This window comes from Mytilus californianus, unplaced genomic scaffold, assembly GCF_021869535.1.
Source record: "Mytilus californianus isolate M0D057914Y unplaced genomic scaffold, xbMytCali1.0.p SCAF_14, whole genome shotgun sequence".
Classification (NCBI taxonomy): Eukaryota; Metazoa; Mollusca; class Bivalvia; order Mytilida; family Mytilidae; genus Mytilus; species Mytilus californianus.
The window spans coordinates 36,139,180-36,165,716 of record NW_026262626.1 but is presented as its reverse complement, the minus strand read 5'-3'; the positions used below and the strand labels follow the sequence as shown (position 1 = coordinate 36,165,716).

Sequence of the window (26,537 nt, the reverse complement as noted above, 5' to 3'; positions counted from 1 at the left end):
AGCCCCAAGCATCATGTCAGGCATTTTCATTACTAAAAACCAATAAATGTCTTCTAATCTGAGAAATAATTTCGACATTTTAACAAAATATTTTACTAATGATACTGACAATCCACCACAAAGTAATATAAATAGAACCATACAAATAGTGAGCAAATACATATAAAAAAGATGTGGTATGATTGCCAATGAGACAATTCTCCACAACAGACCAAAATGACACAGAAATTAACAACTACGGGTCACCGTACAGCCTTCAACAATGAGCAAAGCCCATAACGCATAGTCATTTATGTTATTTATGTACACAAAATAAACGAAAAAAAAATATTATGTAACACATAGACAAACAACAACCACTGAATTGCAGCCTCCTGATATCATGTTCTCAGATATCATCTCCCATTTAAAAAAAAATCACGAAAAAATGAACCTATTATGTGATGCTCTCCTAGCTACAAAATTTATACAAAATCAAAGATGTGGAAAATATTCTATCATAATCATTTGGTCATTAATGCAATTAGTGTCTCTTTCATGCCCTCTTGAACATAAAATCTAAATATTAAATAAACAACACTCCTCATGCTCAGGTTGGTTGTCATCGTGCAACACAGTTAATAACACCATATAGGAAAAACATAGAACTCCTTTTGTCATATAAAACACTGTCAAACATCCAAACATACTATCCACATTCATCTGTGTCCACACTTGTATATTGTCAATATAATACTTCCGTGTTTATACCGACTCAGTAGTCTCTTGGAAGCGATCTCGCCGTGAGTGCGGGAGGCTGTTGGTTTATCCTATGCAGAGTTAAACAAGATTTGAAAAATAGCTGTTTATTGCGTTCCACTCACAAGGTCAAAATCTATAAGTTGTCAAATTCTGCTGGTAATTAAATATTAAAGAGTCTATGCATATGCTTTTATAGCCGACTATTCAATATGGGTTTTTCTCATTGTTGAAGGCCGTACGGTTACCTTTAATTGCTTACATCAAATTCATTTGAACTTTGGTGGATAGTTGTCTCGTTGGCAATCATACCACATCTCCTTATTTGTATACCATAGATGCCAAAAAGAATTTTTGCGACAACAGATTAGGATGCACATAGTCTTATGATGCAAAAAAAATCTGCAGATATTGTTTTAAGGATGTACTTAGGTCAGGTTTGGTAATTTTTGTCAGATGTTCGGACTCCATGTATTTTTTTTTTTCGTACGATACAGGGTAAACATTTTGCCCCATAACACCCATTTTTTCTTTTCATATAAGACTTCAATAGCTCATAAAAGGTCATTTACCAATATTCAAGCAGATTCTAGATTTCTTTTTTTTTCGATTTGAGACCAAATAATACCAGTGCAAATATAAGGTAAAAGTCCAAGTCAGCCTTTTCCCTCCATTTAAAAAAAAAAAAAATATCTCGAAAAGGAGCTCCATAACCTATCAATATTGTTAGCTTATTTTGTTCCTTAAATAATAATGCTATTCCGACTTATAGTATCAATTCTAGATTTTTTTAATTTCACCTAAAGATTTTTGGCGCAAATGAAATGCCGATTGATGCAAATGCAAAGCGCCGATCGAAAGACATCGCTATCCATAACAAATATGTGTGTATCCAAAAGTCAATAGATACCTTGTAGTACGTTTTTCTATATGAAATGGATTTTGAATAAAACAGCATATTCATTTGAAAAAAGTGAAGTTCGCCGCACTAAACGTCAATTGGCCTGAGTGAATATCAGTTAGTGCTTAATACATGCAAACAAAATGAAAAACTTTACACGTATTTGGTTTGAATATCAATATGTATTAAATACTTGCATACGATTTGGATATGTTTATTCAAGAATGTAAAACACATTATGAGGGTCTGGATTGGGGGTTCTTCATTTCTGTAAAAATTTGTATGCCATTTTTCTCTATTCTTTATAAATTTTGCCTGTTATTCTCTATTCTTTATATTTTAGCACCTCATTATTCTCTATTCTTTATTTTTTTGCCATTGTTTCTCTATTCTTTATTTTTTTTTTTTGCCCTTTATTCTGCACATTTTGTCCATTATTCTCTATTCTGTAAACCACATCCACACTCTCATTCATGTCATATATTTAAAGGTCATATTTATCGGATCAGTTTTACATATTATCAATTCTTACATACACGAATGCTTGCAAAAAAAATAGGAAAACTTTACAAAGCAAAGCTATGCAAAGATTTGCAAAACATTTGTTAATGTTTATTTATGTATGTAAAATATATGTAAAAGGCGGCCCGTCTTTATTTTTTAAGGTCATAATGCTATATATCTATCGGCCGAGAATTTGCGTATAAATTCATCAATACGTATATATATGCAAAGACATGGGAAACCTTTTTGTACATTTTACCCACGTTTTAGAGATTATGCAAATACTATATCTACTTTGTTTGTGTTTGATTGTGTTTGTAAATTTAATGTAAAAGACGTCCTTTCATATCATTAAATAGGACGACAAAACAACTACTTTTGGTTAATATTTATATATATTTCGGAAGCTATATGAACATTTGCAAAGATATGGGAAAGCTTTGTATATATCTAACACACTATGCGAATAGAAAGCAATACAAGTGTCTACTTTGCTTATGTTTTACGATGTTTGTAATTTTAATGTAAAAGACGGCCTTTCATATATTTAAATTGGACGACAAAACAACTAGTTTAGATTAATATTTAAATATATTTCGGAAGCTATAGGAACATTTGCAAAGATATGGGAAAGCTTTGCATATATCTAACACACTATGCGAATAAAACGCAAATACAAGTGTCTACTTGGCTTATGTTTTACGATGTTTGTAAATTTAATGTAAAAGGCAGCCTTTCATATCTTTAAATAGGACGACAAAACAACTAATTTAGATTAATATTTTAATATATTTCGGAAGCTATATGAACATTTGCAAAGACATGGGCAAACTTTGCATATATCTAACACACTATGCTAATAAAACGCAAATACAAGTGTCTACTTTGCTTATGTTTAGGATGTTTGTAAATTCAATGTAAAAGGCGGCCTTTCATATATTTAGATAGGACGACAAAACAACCAATTAAGGTTAACATTTAAATACGTTTCAATACTTTATAAATGTAAGTAAATAAGACCGTTTACTTTACTTACATTTAACGTTGTTTAAAAGTTAAGGAAAGATTAGCATAAGTTTTGCAATTTCTTTACATATATAGTGTACGAATACAAACTTATCATGTATTTATTCACCAAATAATGGGTATTGAGATATATGGTGCAACAAAGTGCCTATCTTTGCCTTGCCTTTATATACACGAGTAAAGAAATGCAAATCAACCTTTGCATGCAGTGCATACCTATTATACAAGATACATTTTGGGTTTTTTTTGTCCTAAATATCCATTAAATATATGTCACTGGACGTAAAGCAAGGAATAAAATGTATCTATTCTAAAATTAGAAAAACAAGATGAATAACAAATAAAAACTTTCTTTTGGTAGCAGTGTCATTGTTCAAACTATATATGGGACACAAAAATTCATCAGGAACCCTCTAAGGCGTCCCTTCAACAATAGCAATAGTAGCACAATTAATTTAATCGAGCAAATATCATTATAAACTACGAAAATCTGTTATCGAGTTGACCAAGTAGACAGTTTTTTTTTCCGATTTATTTTTTTTTATATGACCATGATGACCTAGGATGAACTTGAACATATAATGCAATTATCCTCTAGCTGTTTTAAAAAATAGTATTGATTGAATATATTGTCGGATGACTGTAATACAGGACAAGGGGAAATATAGCCGTACTGTCGTAACCTTGCAAGCGAAACTTCGAAAGTATACAATGTATACTAGTATTGTAATAATTTGACTTAAAGGGAAAATTCGCAAAAAATAAAAAATTTGATATTATGTTCATCCTAAATTAATAAGCATATTTCCAAAATATTAAAGGTTTATTCGTCTAGATAAGTGAGTTAATCGATTTTTAAAACAGACTATCAAATCTCGACAAGTCGCCATTTTGACAGCATTTCGAAACTAATAATCACGTGATATCTAATTACCACAAAGTCCTAGTACCTAGCATGACATGTCATAATCGTTAATCAGTGTTAAAATGACTTATCAAGCTTATGGATGTTCTACCCGAACAAGTAATGGAAAAAGTCTACATAGTTTCCCGGATCCAGTAAAAAAGAAAGAATTGTACCAGACTTGGATCTGCAACTTAAACTTCCAAGAAGCAAGCTTTACTAGTACCAAGAACAAGGTTATTTTGAAACATCTTGTTTCGAAGGAATTTTGATGGTAGTTATAACTTTTTTTTCTTGGCAGTTATATTAAGAGATAGTTATTGCTATTCTGTTGTTCTCCTGTTCTAAAGACATGGTTGTGCTAAATAATATGAACTCGACGGCCAGGTGCTTTAAATCTATTAAAATTAATTGTAACCTACAGTAATGTAATTTGGTCTCTGGTGGAGAAATAAAACCACTTTTTTTTTATTTTTATAGCTTTTTTTTTGTTAACATGTTCAAGTGCATTGGTATAGAATAATTCCGAATACGATTATTAAAATAAGAAGTATGAAAAACAGACAATATCATAAAATCAAGTAATGCTTTACTAAATTTGATTAGAATATTTTATTAAAAAATACTTTACAAGACATCTTGTTTCAGTGGGTTTATATATGAGAAATAATCAGCGTACAATCCCTAAGTCAGGTTTAAGTGCTGTAAATGACAGAAGATCGTACATCGGTTTTGGCTAGTCGTTAAATTTACATTTTTGCTCTGAGATTTTGTATCAAATATTATATAGGGCTTATGCTATTATAATGTTATAGTAGTCTCAATAAAGGGGAAAAAGTCCGTAGATACATATTCTGGAGTAATTATAAACTGAGATTTATCGTTATGCTCTCAGTTAGATTTAAACAACGGTGTTGATTTGAGATCCGTTTGAAAATATTTTTCTTTAAATGCTTTTTTTTTAACTTATATTTTTAGTTTATTTTGGGTTTTCCCCCTTACTTGACCAAAGTTCAAAAATTTGTCTAAGGTAATGAACATGGCTTAATTATGGTATGAACATAAAATTTATGAAATATGCCATACCAATAAACTGTCCGTGATAAACATCCTGTGTACAACCGTGTGTCACGATTCTAATAGTAGTATATAACATATTTGTATAAATGGATAAAATGTTATTCCAAGTTGTTTCCCGCGGTGCCAAATTTGCAGTGCAGACTTAACTTTTAGCTTATTTTTTTTCAAAATGTAAATAAAGATATCCGCCCGTCTCAATTACAGAATGACTTCCAGATTATTGTTCAGATTGTACAAAATAGAAGCCAGGACAATTCGGTAATAGAAATACATATGAAGTTCAGGGTCGGACCCGAAATCTCCATGACTTGTAACACTTGGGGAAAAAAAATTAGGAGTTGTTTAGAATTTGTACAGTATAGGCCTAATCCCTCTGTTATCTATTTTTAATTTTACAATTATTTATATTTCAGCACCTATTATTCCGTTTTCTATAATTTTTTGGTCCCGTTTTTTCTAACCAGTACATCCCGTTTATACCCTCACATATGGCAACGGAAACAATTTTCATTTATCAAGGCCTTTGACTTTTTGTCTTGTGATTTTCTGTAAAACATTCGGAATGCATTTGTGTTCTTCAAAATATATGAAAAAGTTCAATATCACATCTGCTCACCCTTCCACAAAAATGTTGAATTGCCCCCCCCCCCCCCCCCCCCCCCCCCCCTTTCCCGATTTACTGAAGTCAAATTAAGCTGTGACTTCATTTTCACTCTAGATAAACATGTAAACTGTAGCAAAACAATTACGTTAGAAATGTTTTGGGTGACCTCGACTTCCGGACCCCGGAACAGTGCCCCCGTTAAATCCGCCACTAAAGTCCTTTCTTTTATTTCAGAGCAGGTTGTTAGGCTTCACATCTAAAGTCAGAATGCCGTATTTTCATATTTGTTCATTCATTTAACATGTAAAATATGAAATTAGTAAACTTTGGACTATTCAAATGCAGAATATACCGTGCAGGTTTGCTTTCGTTGAAAGAGATACGAGACCTGAAAAAAATTATCACATCGATATTGCAAGACACCCATTAATAAGTTTGTACTTAAGAATACCAAACTTCCGCTGAATAAAATAAGTCATTTGATTAATATTAGGAGTTGTGGTAGGTTTGCCAATGAGACGGCTACCTACATGAAGTGGATTTAAGCAGCTATATAAGTCACGGTACGGCCTTCAACAGTGAGCAAAAGCAAAAGTATAATGTATAAATAAATTCAACTAAATATGAACATGAAATGATTGAAGGAGACATATTTATAGATATACAACAGAAAATATTTAGCATAAAACAGTTTGATAAAAATTCGGAAATCAAATCAAATCTAATATATGTCCATTTTTTTACAATTATTCAGAGTCTGACGTGTCACTTTCTTTGAAGCCTTCGTAAACTATAACACCATATTGTGACGGAAATTCTTTCCTAATGATGTTTACAACCCAAGCTGGTATAGTTACTCTGTTTCTCTTGCCAAGTGGTTGACCTTTCCTGACCCAACAAACAAACTGACGATAAGCCATTAGTCTGCTTTGCCTGTGAGTTAGTTCGTCTGGAGCTCTCCCTCTATGGCGCTTGTACCTCAAAAAACTTATGTATCTTGTTTCTAGAACAAACGGGTTCAGACAAACTGTTCTTAAATCGGCATTGTCACTAACACATTCACCCAATTCAATCTTACCATTGAAGAGAGTAAATTCGTGGCAACAGAGACATTCCGTCAATAATGGCATAACTATACATTTAGTACTTGAAAACCAATCAGTGTTAAACTGGCGAGGGTTGCTAATGATATCGTGATGTCGGGAACTTTCTGCAGCTTCCATTTCCTGGAGCTCCTTTTCAGTATACTCTGGTTCTAGTGCGTACCAAAATTGACCATACTCGTACCCAAATTGACCATACTCGTCAAAATCTGTCTCTCTTGTGGGACTGGACACACTATTAGTACTATCACTCTCCGAACTAGACATTTTTAGTTATGATTTTATAATTCATTTGTAAATCATATAAAAACAAGCACGAGCAAATCAAAAGAGAAAAATATGTGAGTAAAAGTTAATTGGATCAGCAAAATTAACAACCTTTGATCTCGAATGTATTGGTAACTAATTAATGTGTGTTTATAGTATAGCTCCTTCCATTATCCAAATATAACAGATAATCTATATTATTTTATAAAATATTCCCTCCCGACCCCACCGAGATTTAATGCCAACGGTAGAAGTTTTACAGGTATTAAGTCATTAAATGAATTATAAATTACAGTAATTAATCATAAATGCTAATGATTAAAAAAAATTCTCTTTATTCGTACATACTCTAGGTTTTATTCCGCTAAGGTAAAGTTGACTTTAGATGGTTTCCGATAATAATTTACACCTTTTGGTCTCGGCTTTCAAATGTCTAAATTAAAGTGTCCCCGTACATATTTTGCCTAATAAGAACAATTAAAATGCTTTGGTAAAACTAGTTCTATTTTCCCTTCTTTATGAGACATAAATAAATGATAAGAGTGTATATCATTTCATATTGACACCTGGATTTTGTTTCCTGACTTCCACCAAAAATTGTCCATTTCTTAGTTTATTAACTAATTAAATTCAAATAAATAATAGCACTAAATATAATTAAATCATTCCACGGCGATCTTTTTGTATTTGTCACCACCTTGAATATGTATTTTAACTTTGTGTATTAAACGCGACCTCCGATATGAATTAAATTCTATATAATTATTATATGATTTGCATATCTTAAAAATAAATGGAATTGGTCGAGTGGAATTTGTATGCCCCCACCGTAGCGGAGGGGCATTAAGATTTTCCCCTCTCCGACTGTACGCCCGTACGTCCGTACGTCTGTACGTCCAAAATTTTTTTTCCGTTCTCTTACTTAAGTTTGCCTAAACAAAATGTTATGAAACTTATACACAATGCTTATTACCACAAAACACAGATCAAGTTTGAATTTTGGTGGCGCCACTTTTACTGTTTTAGAGTTATGCCCCTTTACAAATGGAAAAATTGCTAAATTGTTCATTTCCGTTTTCTAACTTTAGTTTGCCTCTACCAAATTTTATGAAACTTATACACAATGCTTATTACCACAAAACACAGATCAAATATGAATTTGGGTAGCGTCACTTTTACCATTCTAGAGTTATGCCCCTTTACAAATGGAAAAATTGCTGAATTTTTCGTTTCCGTTCTCTAACTTTAGTTTGCCTCAAACAAATGTTATGAAACTTATGTGCAATGCTTATTAACACAAAACACAGATCAAGTTTGAATTTTGGTGGCCTCACTTATTCTGTTCTAGAGTTATGCCTTTTACAAATGGAAAAATTGCCGAATTTTTCGTTTTTGTTCTCTAACTTAAGTTTGCCTCAACCCAACTCAGATCAACGAAGTACAAATTTGGATAGTGTCATTTTTAACGTTCTTGAGTTATGTCCCTTTATAACGTTATATACAAGCGGGGGCATCATCTGTGTCCAATGGACACATTCTCCATTTATTTTCTGTTGGTTTATACTTCGATAAACAATGTTGCCGAAACTTCTTTGATTCATAAGCTATGACCGTGTTCTCATTGAGCAAAACTCGGTGTGGTGTAAGTGTACTCCACACGTATAACTAAACTCTATTACGTTCCCATTTTTACAATGTTACATGTAGTTCAAATCTGACTATATGTAGTCGATAATCAATGTAGAGTGTAAATAAATCTAGATATTAAGAACGTGGATTTTATTAGGAATATTTAAGGAAGTTAAATATATTGAATGAAAATGATTATAATAATATTATGAATTAAGTTATTTGCCAAAAAAAAATATTTCTCAGTTAAACAAAATAATTGAATTTAAATACGGTACCCTCAGTACGTTCGGAACATTTGTTTAAGGGAACCGGATTAAGAGTTGTCGCCCATACAATACTTCAGTCATTTAAGAATCGAAATACGATGACACGACGAGCAAAATTGATCCGTTCTGTCGATAGATGTCGAATTTCATTAAAAGTGCCGGCAGTTTAATAAGAGGAATGTTTACGGAAACTAGTGATCCCCATTGACCACAAGGAAATTAAATATTTAATGAATTAGAATTGGGATTCCTTCTAGAATTCACGTAGGAAAAATAGGATATATCAGTGACCGCTGTGGATAGTAAACAGCAAATACAAGTTATTCCTAGTATATTTATGTTCATATCATACAGTAAAACGCGAAAATGATTGAAATTAATGGAAAACGAAAAAAAAAAGACGGATTTTGGAAAAGAGGGGGAGGGGTAAACAAAAATTGTACTGTCCCCAAGTACCTATGGTTCAGGCAACCGATATGATCACAAAGAGGGAGGTAGTATTTTATGATAACGATAACGATAACTTTATTTTCTAACACCCTGAGGTGCAACAAAAGCAATAATATACAGATTATACAATAATATGAGAATAAGAAATTGCAAGTTATCTCGAACAATTTCTGCTTCGAATTGAAAGAATATATCAAGATCTAAAAGATAAATATTTATTATCTACTTCACAAATAATAAAAGACGGTCTTGAGTTATATATGCTAGGTGCTGAAGTTGTGTATCTTTTTATTTTACAGTGTTGTTTCTCTTTTGTTTACCCTTGTATTTTTTTACTTCAGTTTTACTTTATCGAAAAAGTGTATACTATATACGGTATGTACTATCAACGACAAAAAACCTTTTTTTTGTTGACGTCATTGTCAAATTTACGTCATTGATGAATTTTTTGTTGTCGACACGCGGATCGGACGTACAAAAGTTTAATCCTAGCAGCTATGACGAGTTAACTACTATCTACTAAACCTTTTTTTGTTGGAGCCTTTGCTAGATTCATTTGTATGTTCGTTTGGACGTTTAAGAAAGTTGTGATGTATAAGTAAATAACAAAAAGACCAAACTTCAAGGAAAATTCAAAACGGAAATATCAAATGGTAAAATCAAAAACTGAAACACATCAAACGAATAGAAAACAACTGTCATATTCCCGACTTGGTACAGGCATTTCCTTATGTAGACATATAAACTGTCATACAAGTGGGAGGTTTACCTAACTTTAAAACCAGGTGTAACCCGCCATTTCTTCAGAAACGCCTGTACCATGTCAGGGATATGGCAGTTATTTTTCACTTGTTCCGTTGATTGATAGCATTTGATTTTGTCAGTTTTTATGGACTTCCTTTCTTTGAATTTAACTTGGAGTTCGGTACTTTTGTTATACTTTTTTATAAATATATGGAATCAAACCGCTTTCATTTACCACGCAGGAAAAAAACAATTATATCAAAAAACTACTTTTTTAGTGGTGTTATTCGTGGCTTTGAATATGAATGCATTAAAAGGTTACACCATACACTAAGATCAAAGCATGTTCAAATTGATATATGCGAGAGTTATAAAAATCTCAACACAACTTGTTAAATGTACACTACTACAGCCTGCATTTGGTGCTCTCGATATAAATAACTTCATAATAATCCCAACTTAAACAAAAAGATATGTAAAGACCATAAGCAAGCCCTATGAAGGGTATTTGACTTAAAAAATTAAAGATTGAAATGTGGAAAACGGATGAATTACATAAATTATTTATAAATCTAGTACAGTGCATAATTCATGCAGTAAAGTTAAATACGTTATACGTTTACTTACAAACTATGAGAATGTTTTAGAATACATTGTAATTGTGTCAAAGGTAGAAAATGAGAAATAGCAAGTCCATAACATTTGCTTAAATTGTCAAATCAACATGACACTAAAATATAGTTGAATACATTTGATGACAACTTTTCTTCCAATAATGAAGTTTCATGTTAAATGGCTGGTGAATAATAGTGTGTTACGGACATACGGACAGGCGATGTCACATTTTCTCTCATCCACCATGTTGCATCGAAGAACCACACTTCATATTTAATTTTGCTATATGTCTTGCTTATTGTTTTTTCGACTGAATACGAATTATTTACTTTGTAAATTTTTATTTTTACAAAACAAGCAAAAAGGTAAAATCGTTAGTAGTCGAGGAAGACCAGACAGCATCATCATTAAAGATAAATTGACGAAATAAAAAGCAGTCCACAAAAAATACACTGAAAACTAAGGTTGATTGAATCACGACAATTCATTCGTGTGTCGTGAAGTTCATAACAAAATCAATCATGCTCTAAATGTGGCTATGCGTAAAATACAAGGTCATTCTTAATTCTTCTTTTTATATAAAAGGGGAAAATGTTCTACAAATTGTCATCGAAAAATAACTAACAGAATCCTAGAGTCGTGGAAAACATACCTTAATAAGTTGAATATATAGTATCACGGACGGAAAAGATGTATCGGCATGTATTTGAAGAAATACATGTATAGGATAGAATGTGATATAATTTATGCTTAACAATATGTGATTTCAATTATTAATTACAATTAACTACCATGTATATAATCGACAAAACTTCCAAATTGTTCTATAAAGTGTTTCACGACTGTCGCTTCATAATTTACGGAATATCCCTTGTTAACGTTCTGATAAAATATAATAACATCTCTCACCAAATTATAAATTCAGAGTAAAAGAGAAACAATATTTTAAAAACCAATATCTGAAACTTGTTACCTAATAAAACGACAATAAATTCATTGTATACCTTATTTGAACCATAATAGGCACTCAGAAATTAAACTTTTTATATTTTCAAATAATTTATTACATTAAAAAGCACTTGATAAAATTGCATCAATACAATAACAGCAAATTAACGTTGTGTTTAACTGCATGTTTAATTGTATGAGGATCAAATTAAAAAAAAAATGTAAAATTATGAATCTAATATATAAAATGAATTTGACCTGCATTTTAGCATAATTCATCATCCTGCATTATTTTACAAGTTTTCAGAAGGGGATTTTCTTGTTGTCCTTCACTGAGAATTAAGGAAAGGAAGTAATTAGGATAAACTTGTTTCAAGACGTTCTATAATATGCACTTGTATGAAGTATGTACACTTCAGATAAGTGATTCCTGTTATAAACCGGGACTTGACATAAATGAAGAAAATATGTTGTCATATTTTTTCTTCCAGTTAACTGTATTTTTGTTGGAAATGTAGTTTCAGAGAAAATGACTAAATGCGATTTCCCGTTAGGTGTTAATTGGGATCATTTTCGGGCGTCACTGATGGGACTTTCGTAGACGAAACGAGCGTCTGGCGTACACAATTTTAGTTACGGTATCTTTGATGAGTTTATTTACAACCACTGGGTCAATGTAACTGCTGGTGGAGGTTTTCTCCCCGAGGTGATCACCAACCCAGTAGTCATCACTTGTGTGTTGACATGAATTAGAATTGATATGGTCAAAATTATAAGTTAATTCTTTTCAACATTTTTGTTTCAAGCGTCACATTTGAGTCTTTTGAAGACGAAACGTGCGTCTTGCGTACCAAATTTTAATTCCAGGTATCTATGATTAGTTTATATGCCACCCATGACGTCAAGTTTGCCAACCACACAATATTAAATTGGGCTTATCTGTATAGGGTCTGTCAATAATTTATACTGGGAAGTTTCAAAATTATTGTTTTTAATCTGACCGAAAATCATTTAAGAGAGATTGAAGAGACATTTACATGCATTGTTATGAATTAGGCAGTTAGTTTTCCAGTTTGAAATTTTACAAGTTTCAGGTCGGGGCCTCTTATCGCAGACTAAACAGTATGTGTTTTTGTCATTCTTGAAGGTCATTTGATGATCTATTATTGCTTATATCTTTGTCAAATGGTGGATAGTTGTTTCATAGGCAGTCATACCAAATCTCATTATTTTCATAATAATTCTTATGCCAAACAATTAAGAGAGATTTTTTTTATGGGGAGGACAAAACTGGTACAAGATTATCTACTAGTCTATTTCTAAACAAACTTGTAGCCATTCCAATAAAACTATGCGTACGAAGGGACTTTTTTTTAAAATGTCCTAAACAAAATACATTTGTAAAGTTATTTTTATATTTCCGTACTGCTGTATTGCCTAATGTAAATGATTTCCTACCTTTGGTTGCTAATTTTCATGATAATTATATTGACTTCATCTAAATATTAATAGCATATATCTCTCTAACAATAGGGAATCTACTGGCATGATTTATAACATATCTTTCTTAGATTGTCCGTTAAAACCTTTATAAATTATTAAGAAACTATGGTTCAAGTTTTATATTTTTATGTTTTATGTTTTGTCTTACATATCTGCTTTAGGGTTTCAAATTCTTTGATGCAATATGAACTCTGCATTGCACACGACCGACACGATTAGTCAGATTTTTAAGATGCTAATTTACAAGTAACTAAGTCCACAGGAAAAAATGTCACCCTGCGCGGATACATTTTCAATTCTTAACCAACCGGTTTTTGCTTTTACTCTTAAATACCGCATGCTTAGCGGAGACGCAGCAAATACTTGATGCGAGCAAGCTACAACGAATCCATAGATGCAATTCATGGGCAGAGAATGACGGAAATTTACTTACGGCAAAAGGAGAAGATCGACGGTCAACGATGACTTATATATTCTAAACCACTCAATGTTGCAGCAAATTGCTTAACTTTAAACAACAAATATTGTATCGTTTACATAATCCAAACATCTCACATGAAAAATAGAAAAAAATAACAATGTACAATTAAAAACAAATAACATAAGGTAGTAAAAACAACAGTTTAACCTGAGCAGTTTAGTGTAACACAACATACTATACGTATACATAAATACAACATTAAAACATGACAAGCATACCATTGCTAGAAAATAGCTGTTAAATGTACGCATATAAAATCTTAATGCTTTGTTTTTTTCAAATCTTATAAAACTATTAGAGGACTATTAACCATGGACCAATAAGGCATTAGGCATCAGGGCCATGATTATAGATTTTAAATATTTTTGATTACTGAAACATTTTCTAAAATGTCAATACCAAAGTAAATGAATGCAATATTAAAACAAAAAGACAAGCTGTTGGGCCTGAAATAAACCAATCATAAATAATTCTTTGTTGCATCCTATGTTGACAATCAATAGTGGGTACAAAAGCAAAATACTAAGGTGTCGTTAAACATATTTTACTGGAGACTGACTTTGGTAAACGCGACTTTTAAATTCTCAATACTCATATGATGAAAAATGTCTGGATTTGACGGTGAATAGAAGAAATGAAAATGAAATAAATGTTTATTAAAAGTTGCAAATGTTTAGGGTAAGAATTATAAGGACTAAACACATTTGAGAGACTTTCGTAAATTATGTGAACACTTTGATAATATAAACATTTGACAGTAAATTTATAGACAACTTTTGTTGAGGGAAAACTACCAAACACGAATATTCATCAGCTAAATGGGTACTAAACACACAAAATATTAAAAAGACAATAGACACAGAAGTGCACAAACATCTTTGTTGTAAGAATACACGTTTGGAAGATGAAAGTTTAATGTTCATCAGTTACATAACAACAAAGAGTCAAAACTGCATACTAGTATACTGAAATCGACATCTTGAGCATGAGAAGTTCACATTTACGACGTACACCTGATTTTACTCTGTAATAATTGCATTACATGTATGTTTCACGAGAATCCGTTAGTTTGATTGGCTAACAACAATCGCGCGTAATTCACAAATAAACCTTCATATCAAAATGAAATGTTACATTCGTGATGACATGTGCTTCTACAAAGAAGTGCACAGGTAAATAAAAGAAAAACTTGATAAAACTTTTTTTCGTTGTCTTATTAGCACTTCATACAAAATGTGCTTCGGTCAATATTTTTAATAAAATTACAAAAAGTAGCATTCATTTCTTAAAAATACCATTCACATTCCTACCACTAAACGAGCTGAAAATTGATAATGTGGTATGGTCTTAAATAGCACATATATAATAACATTCACAAAGTACCTATGTACAGAAAAATAGTTTTTATATTTAAACCTTAATTTTATATTTAAAACATGTAATAATCATAGAAAAATTAAACAATTTCTAACTGAAACATGTAAAAGTATTAAGGATGTTCGCTCCTCTTTTTCAAAATAACAAGCCCGTTAAATGAATTTCATAAATTGATACTATATAAATTACGGAATGTAAAAAGAAGAAAACATAATTTAGGTCCGTGTTCTTGTATTTGAAAATATATTAAATTGAGAATTTGGCTGGGAAATTATTCTCTCTAGATTTTTCATAAATTTAACATTGGCGCCTTTTTTCTTTCAAAAACCATGAAACAATAGCAAGGATTTTATAATATTTTCAAAAAATGGCCTTTTAAACCATATGACATTAAATTATGAAAAAAGTAGGGGTTAGCTGGGAAAAATTGTATTGGCACTACATGGATAAAACTAGAGGATTCTACACATTTGACAAAGAGTCAAAAACAAGAGTAGCGAACATCATTAAGAATTGAAATGCATATGTATTGTCACTAATGGAATGGGTCGGTCAAACTGGATACTAGATGTATTGGATTGAAAAGACTTTTCTTTTTATCTTTTTGTTGATATCTGTTGTCCGCCCTTTTTTTGTTGATCTTTAATGTAGTACCGATTATACTTAGATTGTTGCACTATCCTTTGCTATCTGTTATTGAATATTGAATTGTTATTCGGACTTAATATCTCCTTTTCTTGATTGAGTTTAGTTTGGGACTTCAATTACTGAAGAAGTTGTTATTTAGACAAAAAATATTCCTGTCTTTGTTCTCAAATTGTCAACGATTTTACTGTTGAAATGGATCTATGTTTCTAGAAATTTTTCTGATGGAATTTACCAAGAAATCTATGTCTTGACTTAGTATTGAAAGTATTTAAGGCACTAAAAATTGCGAAACTATGAAAACCAATTACGCACAAATATCTATATATCGATAACTTTGGAGAATAAAGCAACTTAAAGCTTCTTCTTCTTTCAGCTACTAGCAATCCTTCATTAATTGAAGATTATTCGCCGGGCGTCGATTTGCGTGGCGGTTGGTCTATGCGCATCAGGAGTCGCGTACCATGTCGATCAAACCAGTATCACTCCATTTGAATATTTCCTCAGGTTTCGCTTTTTTTTAATTTTGATTTTGTGTATTTTTAACTGATTTGAACATGTTGAACATTGGAAAACTACAGTTACTTTTAATTATGCACTAGCTAGATCATGTTATAAAATTAACTTGATATAGAGATGGCGAATTTATTTTTATCTCCTCAATTTCGCGTGTCCTATTTAATATCGACAAACATCAGTCCTTTTTTACAATAAAATTCATTCATTGGCATCATAAATAAGACTGGTATGCCTCGAATAAAGAATTAATTGTTGCGTGTTGTTATTGTGTAAGAGTTGAAGGGTACATGTTAAAGGTATCTTTTAATAAAAGATGAAAATAATATCGGGAAGAAGTTATATAATCGCTAATGATAGTGCAATAATTTGCAATTATGAACTTTTAAGTACAAAACGATGTGGAACGTGTGTCGTCGTATTGCTTACGCGTAAAAACATGTCGGGTATGACGTAAGCAAAAACTGACAATTTAAGATAAAAATAATATCCGAAAAAATATATATAATAGTCAATGCATGGCAATGTACCCAATTCGTATTGGAAATAAACCCCTCAAAATATATCGTTGAAACAGAATTTGAATTAAATGGAATTAAATGCACGTGAACAGGCATAATTTAACGGTTTGAATTAAAGATTACGAGTGGACATCTTTAACAGGTGAATATCATCTGTTTTAGCACATCTTCCATTTTGTCATATACACAAAGAAACAGAAACATTTATATGACATTATACTCATAACAAACAGACCCTCATAAAAAGTGAAAACCGCCAATAAGTCGGGTACGCCACACTGAAATCTCGATCCTCTGGAAGTGATTGCGGTATCGTTCATCTTGAGTTAACAGAAATAATCTTTCAACAATGATTTCACAAAACTCCTGAAAGGATAATGCATCTCTCATTTGATATCAAGTTTTGGAAGCAATTTGTCATTCACATGAATATGCAGTTTTTTTACTTATGTTATAAATCCATATCTCAATTGGAAGACATTTTTATATGTGGAAGGGGTTATTTTCTTCATTTTATTCAAAATGTATTATTTAACCACATTTTGGTATAACGATTCGTTCTTAATAGCATTATTTCATTGATTTGTGTTCAAAAAGTTTTTATCTTGATCGATTAAAGGATTTCTTACGACTGCAAGGGTCATGTGCCATAATTCGAAAAGAGATCACATATTTACATTTTACATTTCCTTAATGTTTGATAGCAATTAAATTTTGCAGGATTTTTACAGAAATTTTTATTGATTTTTTTAATTGTCTGAATATGCCCGTTTAATAAGACTAGGCACCAATGTTAGAATCGTGCATCACAAGTTTGGTTCCAAATTGCCAAATAGTTTTAAAGTTAAAATGTCTTGAAAATAAGCTTATGCCAGTCGATTGACGACGAAAGCCTTGTAAAAGGCGATATCAGCTGAAATTGCAAAAACGAGATTTCAGATGTTATCGTATCTGTTATAAAGAATGGAGAAAAAAGATTTCCCCCTCTTTTTGCAACTATATGCGTGTATCAACTCTTTCTAAAAGACGAGTTTACTAGAACGTAGCACCGATTAGAGACCCAATAAAAAGGCAACTTGTTTTACAAAGTTTTGCACTGAGCAAATTTACATTCAGATAGAAATTAATATAGTTTGAACCTCTATGTACCCTGAGCTCGAAACATGATGCCTGCGATCATATTTTAGTCAATCTAACACTCAATGTGAACTATGGTTTCAAACCATTTTCTTATAGAATAAACAACGAGCTGGTGTCAGACAACAGTCAATTATTACAATCGTCATGAAAAATGCATATTAGTTACTAAACAAGTCTTATAAAATTTATTATAATTGTTTTAATATTTTAAAAGTGAAAAAAAAACTTTCGTTGATATCTCTGAACGTCCTAGTGTTGAGTTCGTCGTTCTACATTAAATATATACGCCAATGCAGTTGAATTCAATTTTAAGAAACAAATATACAGATAAAATTGTTGTATTAGTTATATATCTTAATCGTGTCTAAATAAATTTATAAAAGTACTTGAAATACCTCGGATGAGTTTTGATAGTCTGAGCTAGTATTTATGAATGTTTGATTACTTGCCATTTAAAGTTGGGGTTGACCTAATAAAAGGTTTATAAAAATACCCTTTTGAGATAATGTTTTGTGTCAACATCTTGAAAGGTTAAATATAGAGTATATATATATATAGTTTTAAGATTAGATGTATTCATTTGATATGGGGAAAGGGGATCGGCTTCTGGAAATCAATGTAAACACAATGTTATTTTGCGTGTGAATCCATAATACTATGTGCTATCCATTTAAATGCCTAATTTTATAGGTGAATTTTCCAAACATTTTAAGTTGTTTTGTGATAACTGGTTTAACTTTAATTACGTTATACAGAATAGGACTAATAAAGTTACTTTACTTCTAATTAAATAATATATTCAGTTCTGACCACAATTTTATTTTAGTACAACCATGATTCATATAAGAATAATCAAATACGAGGCAAAATAAAAAAGAAGGGACAACACCATGCCATACAAAGAAAAACAACGAAAAGACAAACAACGATTAAACGCTACATAAAAAAGTCAAGACTGAGCAACAATAACCCTACCAAACATCGGGGGGATCTCGGTTGCTCCGAAAGGGGCAAGCAGATCCTGTTCCACATATAGCACCTGCCGTGTTGCTCGTGATTAGTACAATTTTGGTGATAAGTCTCATTCTATGTTGTCACAATCAAGAAAAAGAAGACACTGGTACTATGTCTAATACCTTACTGTCTTACGTTCTATGGTATAGTTGCTTTCAAAAACGTCCCAAACTCTGAATTTTTTAGTGAGAGGACATCATTTATTAAGCGGAACGTGAAAAAAAGACAAATAATTGTCTACAAAACACTAAATAGAAAACTGAAGACAATTAAAAAGAAAATTCGGACCTCTTATTTGATATTTATATAAATGTTCACAAAACACTGCATTGAAAACTATAGACGAACCAAACCAAAAATTTGGGGTGATACCAGGTGCCACGAGAAAGGCAAGCAGATTGTGCTCTGCTAGTGACACCCGTATAGTTTTTCATAGTTTGAACAAATACGTTGATAACTGATCAGATATGTCATATTCGAGGAAAAAAGGATGAAATTCTGGTTACGACAATAGGAACATATCCAATGGTCAATATTTTCTCCTCGGCAACATAAAATTTGAAACATAGAACAATTACCATGTACAACCAGTAACGTTGGAACTGCAAATTGTTTGAATTTTCATACTTATCATTTCAACAAATATAAACTTTTTCGAAGCCAAATCTTTATGTTTTTTGTGGTGTTCTAACTGCACATTTTTTTCAGTTTTAAATGTGTTCTTGCTGCTTAATCTTTAGTTTTTTGTTGTTCTTGCTGCTCGATCTTTAGTTTTTGGTGGTTTTCTTGCTGCTCAAACCTTTATTTTTTGTGTTGTTCTTCTTGCTCAATCTTTAGTTCTTAGTGGCTTTCTTGCTGCTTAATCAATCTATCTTTAGTTTTTGTGTAATTATTTTCGAATTGTAGTTTGTCTGTTCATCTTTGGACCTTTAATTTTCGAATTTTTGAGACAAACATTTTGTTTAGTCAAAGAGCGTTGTAAGACAGTACTTTGGATTAAAATTGGGCAAATAATACCAAGGGGGAAATCATGATATATAAGTTGAAGTAAAACTGACAACACAAAACGTAGACATTTTTCCTGGTTATATTCCAACATCAATATTAATGCTAAAAAGACCTTTTTCAAGACCTCTTTCATTAATAAGACTTTTAAATAGAAAAAAAATATTGACTTTCTATATGATTCCTCGGAAAACAAGCTTATCTATACCTCTTTTATAATGGAACACTCTGAGCACAAATGTGTTTTATTGAAATATTAATAGAAAGAAAATTGTATAACTGAGTGGAGATTTCGAAGGATTAAACAGGACGATGTTATTTTTTTATCTCGACTTAAAACGTGACTAGCTCACAATCTAGGTTTTGTTTTCATTGTAAAGTTAAACATCTAAAACAAAAAAGTTAAATCACAAAAATACTGAACTCCGAGGAAAATTCAAAACGGAAAGTCCCTAATCAAATGGCAAAATATCTTTGATTTTGAACTAAAGTAAAGCAACACAACGCAGACAAATTACATACGCCGACAATCAAATATAAATAAAGCAATGAACATACAGTATGAAATACTTTAAATAAAACAGGGAAATGGAATATGATCCGTTTTTACAATTTATTATGAGTTGTTTTTACTTAGGGGCTTACCAAAAATTCAAATAGTAACAGTGTGTTTTATCAAATGTTAAACATCATTTTTTTTGCGCAATTTGATATATAACAAAAGCATACTTACTTTATTCATAGTACTACTTAACCCTGATCATTTAAAGTTGACAATCATTTATTTATTACCTTTTTATAAGCGATGTCGATTTTTTTTCATATTGACTTTCTTTGTTTACTTGACTACATTTTGAATTTTTTATAAAATATACGTATTGAAGATTGAATAAACTCATAAAAGATACCAGGGTTATAATATTTAAATCATATTCATTTTTATATTCAGAAACAAGCAAATAAAGGCGTTCCTTAATCATTAGGAAGATTTGCGGTTAGAACGTTTGAATTTCTTCCTCTGTTAAATTGTTTAATACCATGTTCCATTGTTGTTGATACTTAGTTGATGATTAGTGCGTTTTGTTTAATCAAGTACCTACTACATTCCTTGTTTGGAAAATCCAAAGTAGATATAGAAGTTTTTGTGGTACAGCTAAAAACAGCCATGGAAAGTATACCTATCCAAACGACAGGTAAGGAACTAATTCAAAAGGAGTGTACATTTTTGAGACAGGAAAGTCAAATGTTCTTTTCTCCGCAACATTTTTCTAAATGTAAGTAGGTTGGTTGAAAGCTATAAAACTAAAATGCTCCGTATAGCTTTTAAATTAATTCTCAGCTTTATTTGCAAGATGAAGTTTGTACAGATAGGACTCTTGATATTTGTTATTTTACAACTGGTCTCTCAAAGCATGGCACACTGTGGTGAGTATCCTTTCTTCGGAGTGTATTTCAAAAGACTAAATTTTATTTGTAATAATAATAATAATAATAATAATAATAATAATAATAATAATAAAATACCAGTCAGCTCTACAGTAAACTATGTATGAGGCTCTCATGAAATGCGATGAATTAAACTATAATTGCCGTTACAATATAAAATTTATCAATATATGCAACATTTACATTTTTCTAAAAGTTGGAATATTTAGAAAGAAATTTAAATCTAGTGACAACAATATATATTATGATATATGCAAATTTGTACAGTAAAACGGTTAAAATCAAATATAACTTCAAATAGAATCGTTTTCATAACAGCGTAGACAACCGTAAAACTTTTGTTGGTAATAATACTGAATAATTTACCTTTAACTTGTTTGCCATCGGCTATCGATAACAATGATTTTACGCTCACTCAGTCTATCAGAGGCCTTCCAGTGGGGATTTAAATAATGATTACTTGTAATACACATAACGATACATAAAATGAAACTTTCTTTTCACAAACTTTAAAAGATTTGTTTTAAATATTTTGTATACCATCACATACAACAGTTTCATTTTAAAGAATAATAATGTTCAGAGCTGATATCATTAAATAATCCAAAAATACGTTTATTCATTGTAAAAACCCAACTTTAAGTTGATGGGGTTAATTCACAAAATATCTTATTGATTACGAGAATAAGTACTTCTACGTTGTAATCATTTTAAAAGAGTGGCCTACTATTTATTCAATGCATACATGTAGGTTTTGTTTGTGAAGAGTTCCGGATAATTAAAAAATCATAGATCTTTTTTACATAAATCGATTCATTCATTCATATATTTATCAGTTTGCCTTGGCTATTCAAGTCCAACACAACGTCTCACGAATTTTTTTTTTTTTTACAAAACTTATATTCTTGTGATGTTTTCTTTTGTTGAAGAATGAATGTTGCCCCCCTTTTTTTTTGTGTCTCATTGACGTATTAGACAACCGGACTACCCCCTTTCTTCATATTTAAAAACATACAAGACGACATCAATACCAATTCATGACACAAAATAACTAAGTTAAACTTACAACAGAAGAAAGATAATGAACATAGCTTTTATTGTCTACCTAATATCGAAGTCAGAATGTGGTCTTTGTAAAGATGTTGTAAATTAATCAAAAACAACAAAAAACAAAATAATATGAATGTTTATTTTGGAAAAAGTAACGTTGTGTAAATCATTACAATTATTTTATTTCAAATGAATATCAAGCTGTTGCATTTTTCCGCTGCGAGCAAATTTTGACTTTTGACCGCATTTTTAAAATTAATTTTCTTGTTGTAATCCTGTTGGAAGCTGCGCTGTGTAGTTTATTTTTCTTGTATTGTTTAATGCCAAATATAGTCAAGACAGACAAAAAAAATTGGAAGGTTACATGTTAAAATAGAGAATGGAGATGGGGAATGTTTCAAAGAGACAACAACCCGACCGAAGAGTAAACAAAACAGCCGAAGGCCACCAATGGGTCTTCAACACGGCGAGAAAATCCCGCACCCGAAGGCGCACTTCAGCTGGCCCCTTAACAAAAATGTGTACTAGTTCAGTGAAAATGGACGTCATACTAAACTCCTAAACAAATAAATAAACAAAAATTAAAAAAACATACAACTTGAAGACTAACAAAGGCCAGAGGCTCCTGACCTGGAACAGGCGCAAAAAATGCGACGGGGTTAAAAATGTTTAGTGAGATCTCAACCCTCCCCCTATACCTCTGGCCAATGTAGATTAAACAAACACACAGCAATACACCGCTACATATTGTGCCATTGTCGGGCTGGGGAGGGTGCATGTTATACTGATTTAACCCACTTGATTGTGTGCCTGCACCAAGTCTGGCTAGGGAGGGATTGCATGTTAAACTGGATTACCCCCACTAAATTTTGAGCCAAACGTCCGGTTATCCGGGTTGTGTGTTGTTCATTGTTGATTAAACGTCTATTTTTACTATTTATGGACATGATTCGACGGTCCTTGTTGTTGTGGTCTCTTTTAATTTTCCTACCTTTTATTTTTTTATGTATTATTGTCGTATAACAGATCTATGGCGTTTAATTACGAAACTATCTGCAATATATTTAATAGTCCTAAACATGCATGACAAACTTGACACTAGACGTAACGCAAACAAAAATCAATTCACCAATGTATCTAAAGTCACAATTGATACAACTTTATATAAACATAAGGAGATGTGGTATGATTGCTAATAAGACAACTATCCGCCAAAGTTCAAATGAAGTGGATGTTAGCAATTATAGGCAACCGTACGACCTTCAACAATGAGAAAAACCCATACCGTATAGTCGGCTACAACAGTCCCCGACATGAAAAATATGAAACAATTCAATTGAGAAAACCAACGGCCTAATCTACAACAAAACAATTAACGAAAAACAAATTTTCTGCTCTTTGGTCGGGTTGTTGTCTCTTTGACACATTCTCCGTTTCAATTCTCAATTTTATTATAGATATAACTGCATATAAAAATAAGAATATGTGGTGTGATAGACAATCAGACAAATCCCTTCCAGTGACCAACAGACGTTAGCAAAATAGGTCACCGTACGACCTTCAACAATAAGCAAATCACACACTGTATAGCATGAAAGCTTCAAATGGCCTTGTCATGACAAACACGAAAGTTGAGTGGATGCAGAACAGAGCGAGAGAAAAATCACGGATACCGCATGGAAACCAGCAAATGGTCCGCAATATTACTTTGGTCAACTCACTAACTAGAAATTAAAGACCTGGCGAATTTAAGTCCTTATCTATGGCTGAGATGTATTTAAAAAAAAAAAGGAAAATCAAGGTTTGTTTGGACATTTTTATAATGCAAGTCTTGGTTTTAAATTATTTGCGAGTAAGCTTAAGGAGTCAATAACAAATAATCACTCCCAGAAAGACGGGCAAATCTATTAACAAAAGAAAAAATGAATATACGAACTACAGTGCACAATATATTATATGCATGTTTTATTTGCGATCATAAAATGTACGAAGTCGTCCATTACTCTGTAAATTGGGTCGATTTAAAAAAAAAGCTGAATACGTTTCTGTTGCCAAGGGTTTTTCACAAGTATAGTAGTTAGCAGAAAAGTTCACCAAACTATACATTTTACCTGTTCAATAACGTAAATGCAAATTTCACAAGGCTTGGTCCAAATAGCTTTTTACTGTTTAATAACTTGCAAGTACGAAAAAGACAGGACAGAAGTATATTTTGTCTATATGTTTTGTATTTGCACACTTTTTAAAGTTGATCATGCATTCGTTCTAAAATAAACTTTTGACCAGATAAAAGTTAAAAGATGACATAATTGGACAACCGCAATTGTTAAATCGCTTTGACGTCCGAAAAAAATATAATAATCAACACATGCATTGTAACTTTTAAAGCCAGTTCAATCCTTTTTTATTTTGCTGAAAGAACGTGTGATATCATAAAAATTGATTATCAAAACATAACAAAAACATAAGTAAATAACGTTTAAGTATTCAATATAAATCAAAACACAAAGGTTATTCCTGATTAGTTTTTCGAATTATTTTATTTAGGCGTTTAGACCCTTTGGTGACCCCACAGTTAAAATGTCTATAATAAGTACGTTGTGAGCAGTGGGCGTTACAGACGAACGTTCACCTAATCTAACTCAGTCAATGGGATATTTTAGCGCGCCAATCAATGGTCTCGTTTACACTGTTATGCACATGATTCTAGATCAAAAAGAAATTAATTCAAAACAAAGCAAAACAATTACACATAACAAATAGACACAGTACTTTAAAGATGAAAAAGCGGGAACTGTTTATGGAAAATTGTGTAATTTACTTTCACGACATATTTTTAAAAAAAGATTTTTTTATATTTTTCAAAGCATGCATTATAATTTTCCAATTTTTCTGACAATAATCATCTATCGAAAAAGCGGGGTTTTTATCTACGCACAACAGTGTAATTAAAAGAACAAATTGAACAAACTCATAAACAAAACGTTTCTGGTTATGACCAGTTTCATAAAATTTCATTTGACAGTTAAAGTTTAAAGTCTTTGTCCACACCTACTAAAATAAAAGGCCGAAAAATACAAACGATAATAAAACTTTGAGTGAGATGAAGTGGGAGATCACTTAATGAAATTTGCTGAAATAAAAGATGAAATAGTAAACATAAATGTCCGTATTTAAATCGTTCATTAATTTACGAACTAATTTATCTAACAAACTGACATCATTTTCAAACAAAACTGCAGTATTTATTCAAAATATAGATAATTTAAATTGCTGACAATTTTCTTTAATAAACAAATACAACAGTTTTTAATCAGGATTAATAAAACGGAAATGCACAAAGAAAAAAGTACCAGTGTCCAAAATTATTGTTTTACCTAGGAGATACTATGCAACTCTAATTCATAGTGAATGTTATAATAAAGTCTTTTAAAAATGTATCAAATTATAAAAATTTATACGCTTTGATTGAAGCCAAAATTATGCAAGAAAGGCGTGCATTTAATTTTACAACATTGATAGTTTGACATATTTCCTTGACCAAATTCTCTTATTTCATTACTTATATATAAGTACGGTTTTCGCAACAATCAGTGTTAATGACGTCGTTTTTAAATATTCTAAAATACTTGTTTTCTTTTATATATATTATTCTTAAGATTTGGATTAACGTTCAGCTTACTGTTTTTATATAGATATAAGAAGATGTGGTATGAGTGCCAATGAGACAACTCTCCATCCAAGTCATAATTTATAAAAGTAAACCATTTTAGTATGTTTTCTATCATTATTGAATAATTTTTTATAACATTTTGAACCTTGAGATGAACAAATTTGTGTAGTATATACATAACGCGTTTTATAAAATCTATTGTCATCACGGGAACAGTATCGACGGTATACAGGTACAGATACACAAACTGGTAGTTTATTAATCCATTACATATACATAAAAACATAAATAGGGCATATCAATTTCATTTAGAAGAGATAGAAACTATACATAGACAAACAGTTACTTAAAGAAGGTTTACTTCAAACTAGGGAGAATATATTT

General features: G+C 31.4%; 1 protein-coding gene and 1 long non-coding RNA gene across 4 annotated transcripts in view; one reads left to right on the top strand and one right to left on the bottom strand.

Annotated features, from left to right (window-relative positions):
* LOC127724635 (E3 ubiquitin-protein ligase rnf213-alpha-like) overlaps positions 1–26,537 on the bottom strand; it is a 1,011,139-nt gene that overhangs the window by 771,467 nt on the left and 213,135 nt on the right. The gene's annotated exons all lie outside the window — the stretch shown is intronic.
* Positions 1–26,537, top strand: part of LOC127724791 (uncharacterized) — a 40,167-nt gene that overhangs the window by 11,523 nt on the left and 2,107 nt on the right. Inside the window, exon 1 of one of the 2 annotated variants that reach the window (XR_007992695.1) lies at positions 20,945–21,177. The exons of the other annotated variant lie outside the window; for it this stretch is intronic. This is a non-coding gene — a long non-coding RNA (uncharacterized LOC127724791). Of the gene's footprint in view, positions 1–20,944; positions 21,178–26,537 lie in introns of those variants that run through there. 2 annotated transcript variants of the gene reach the window in all.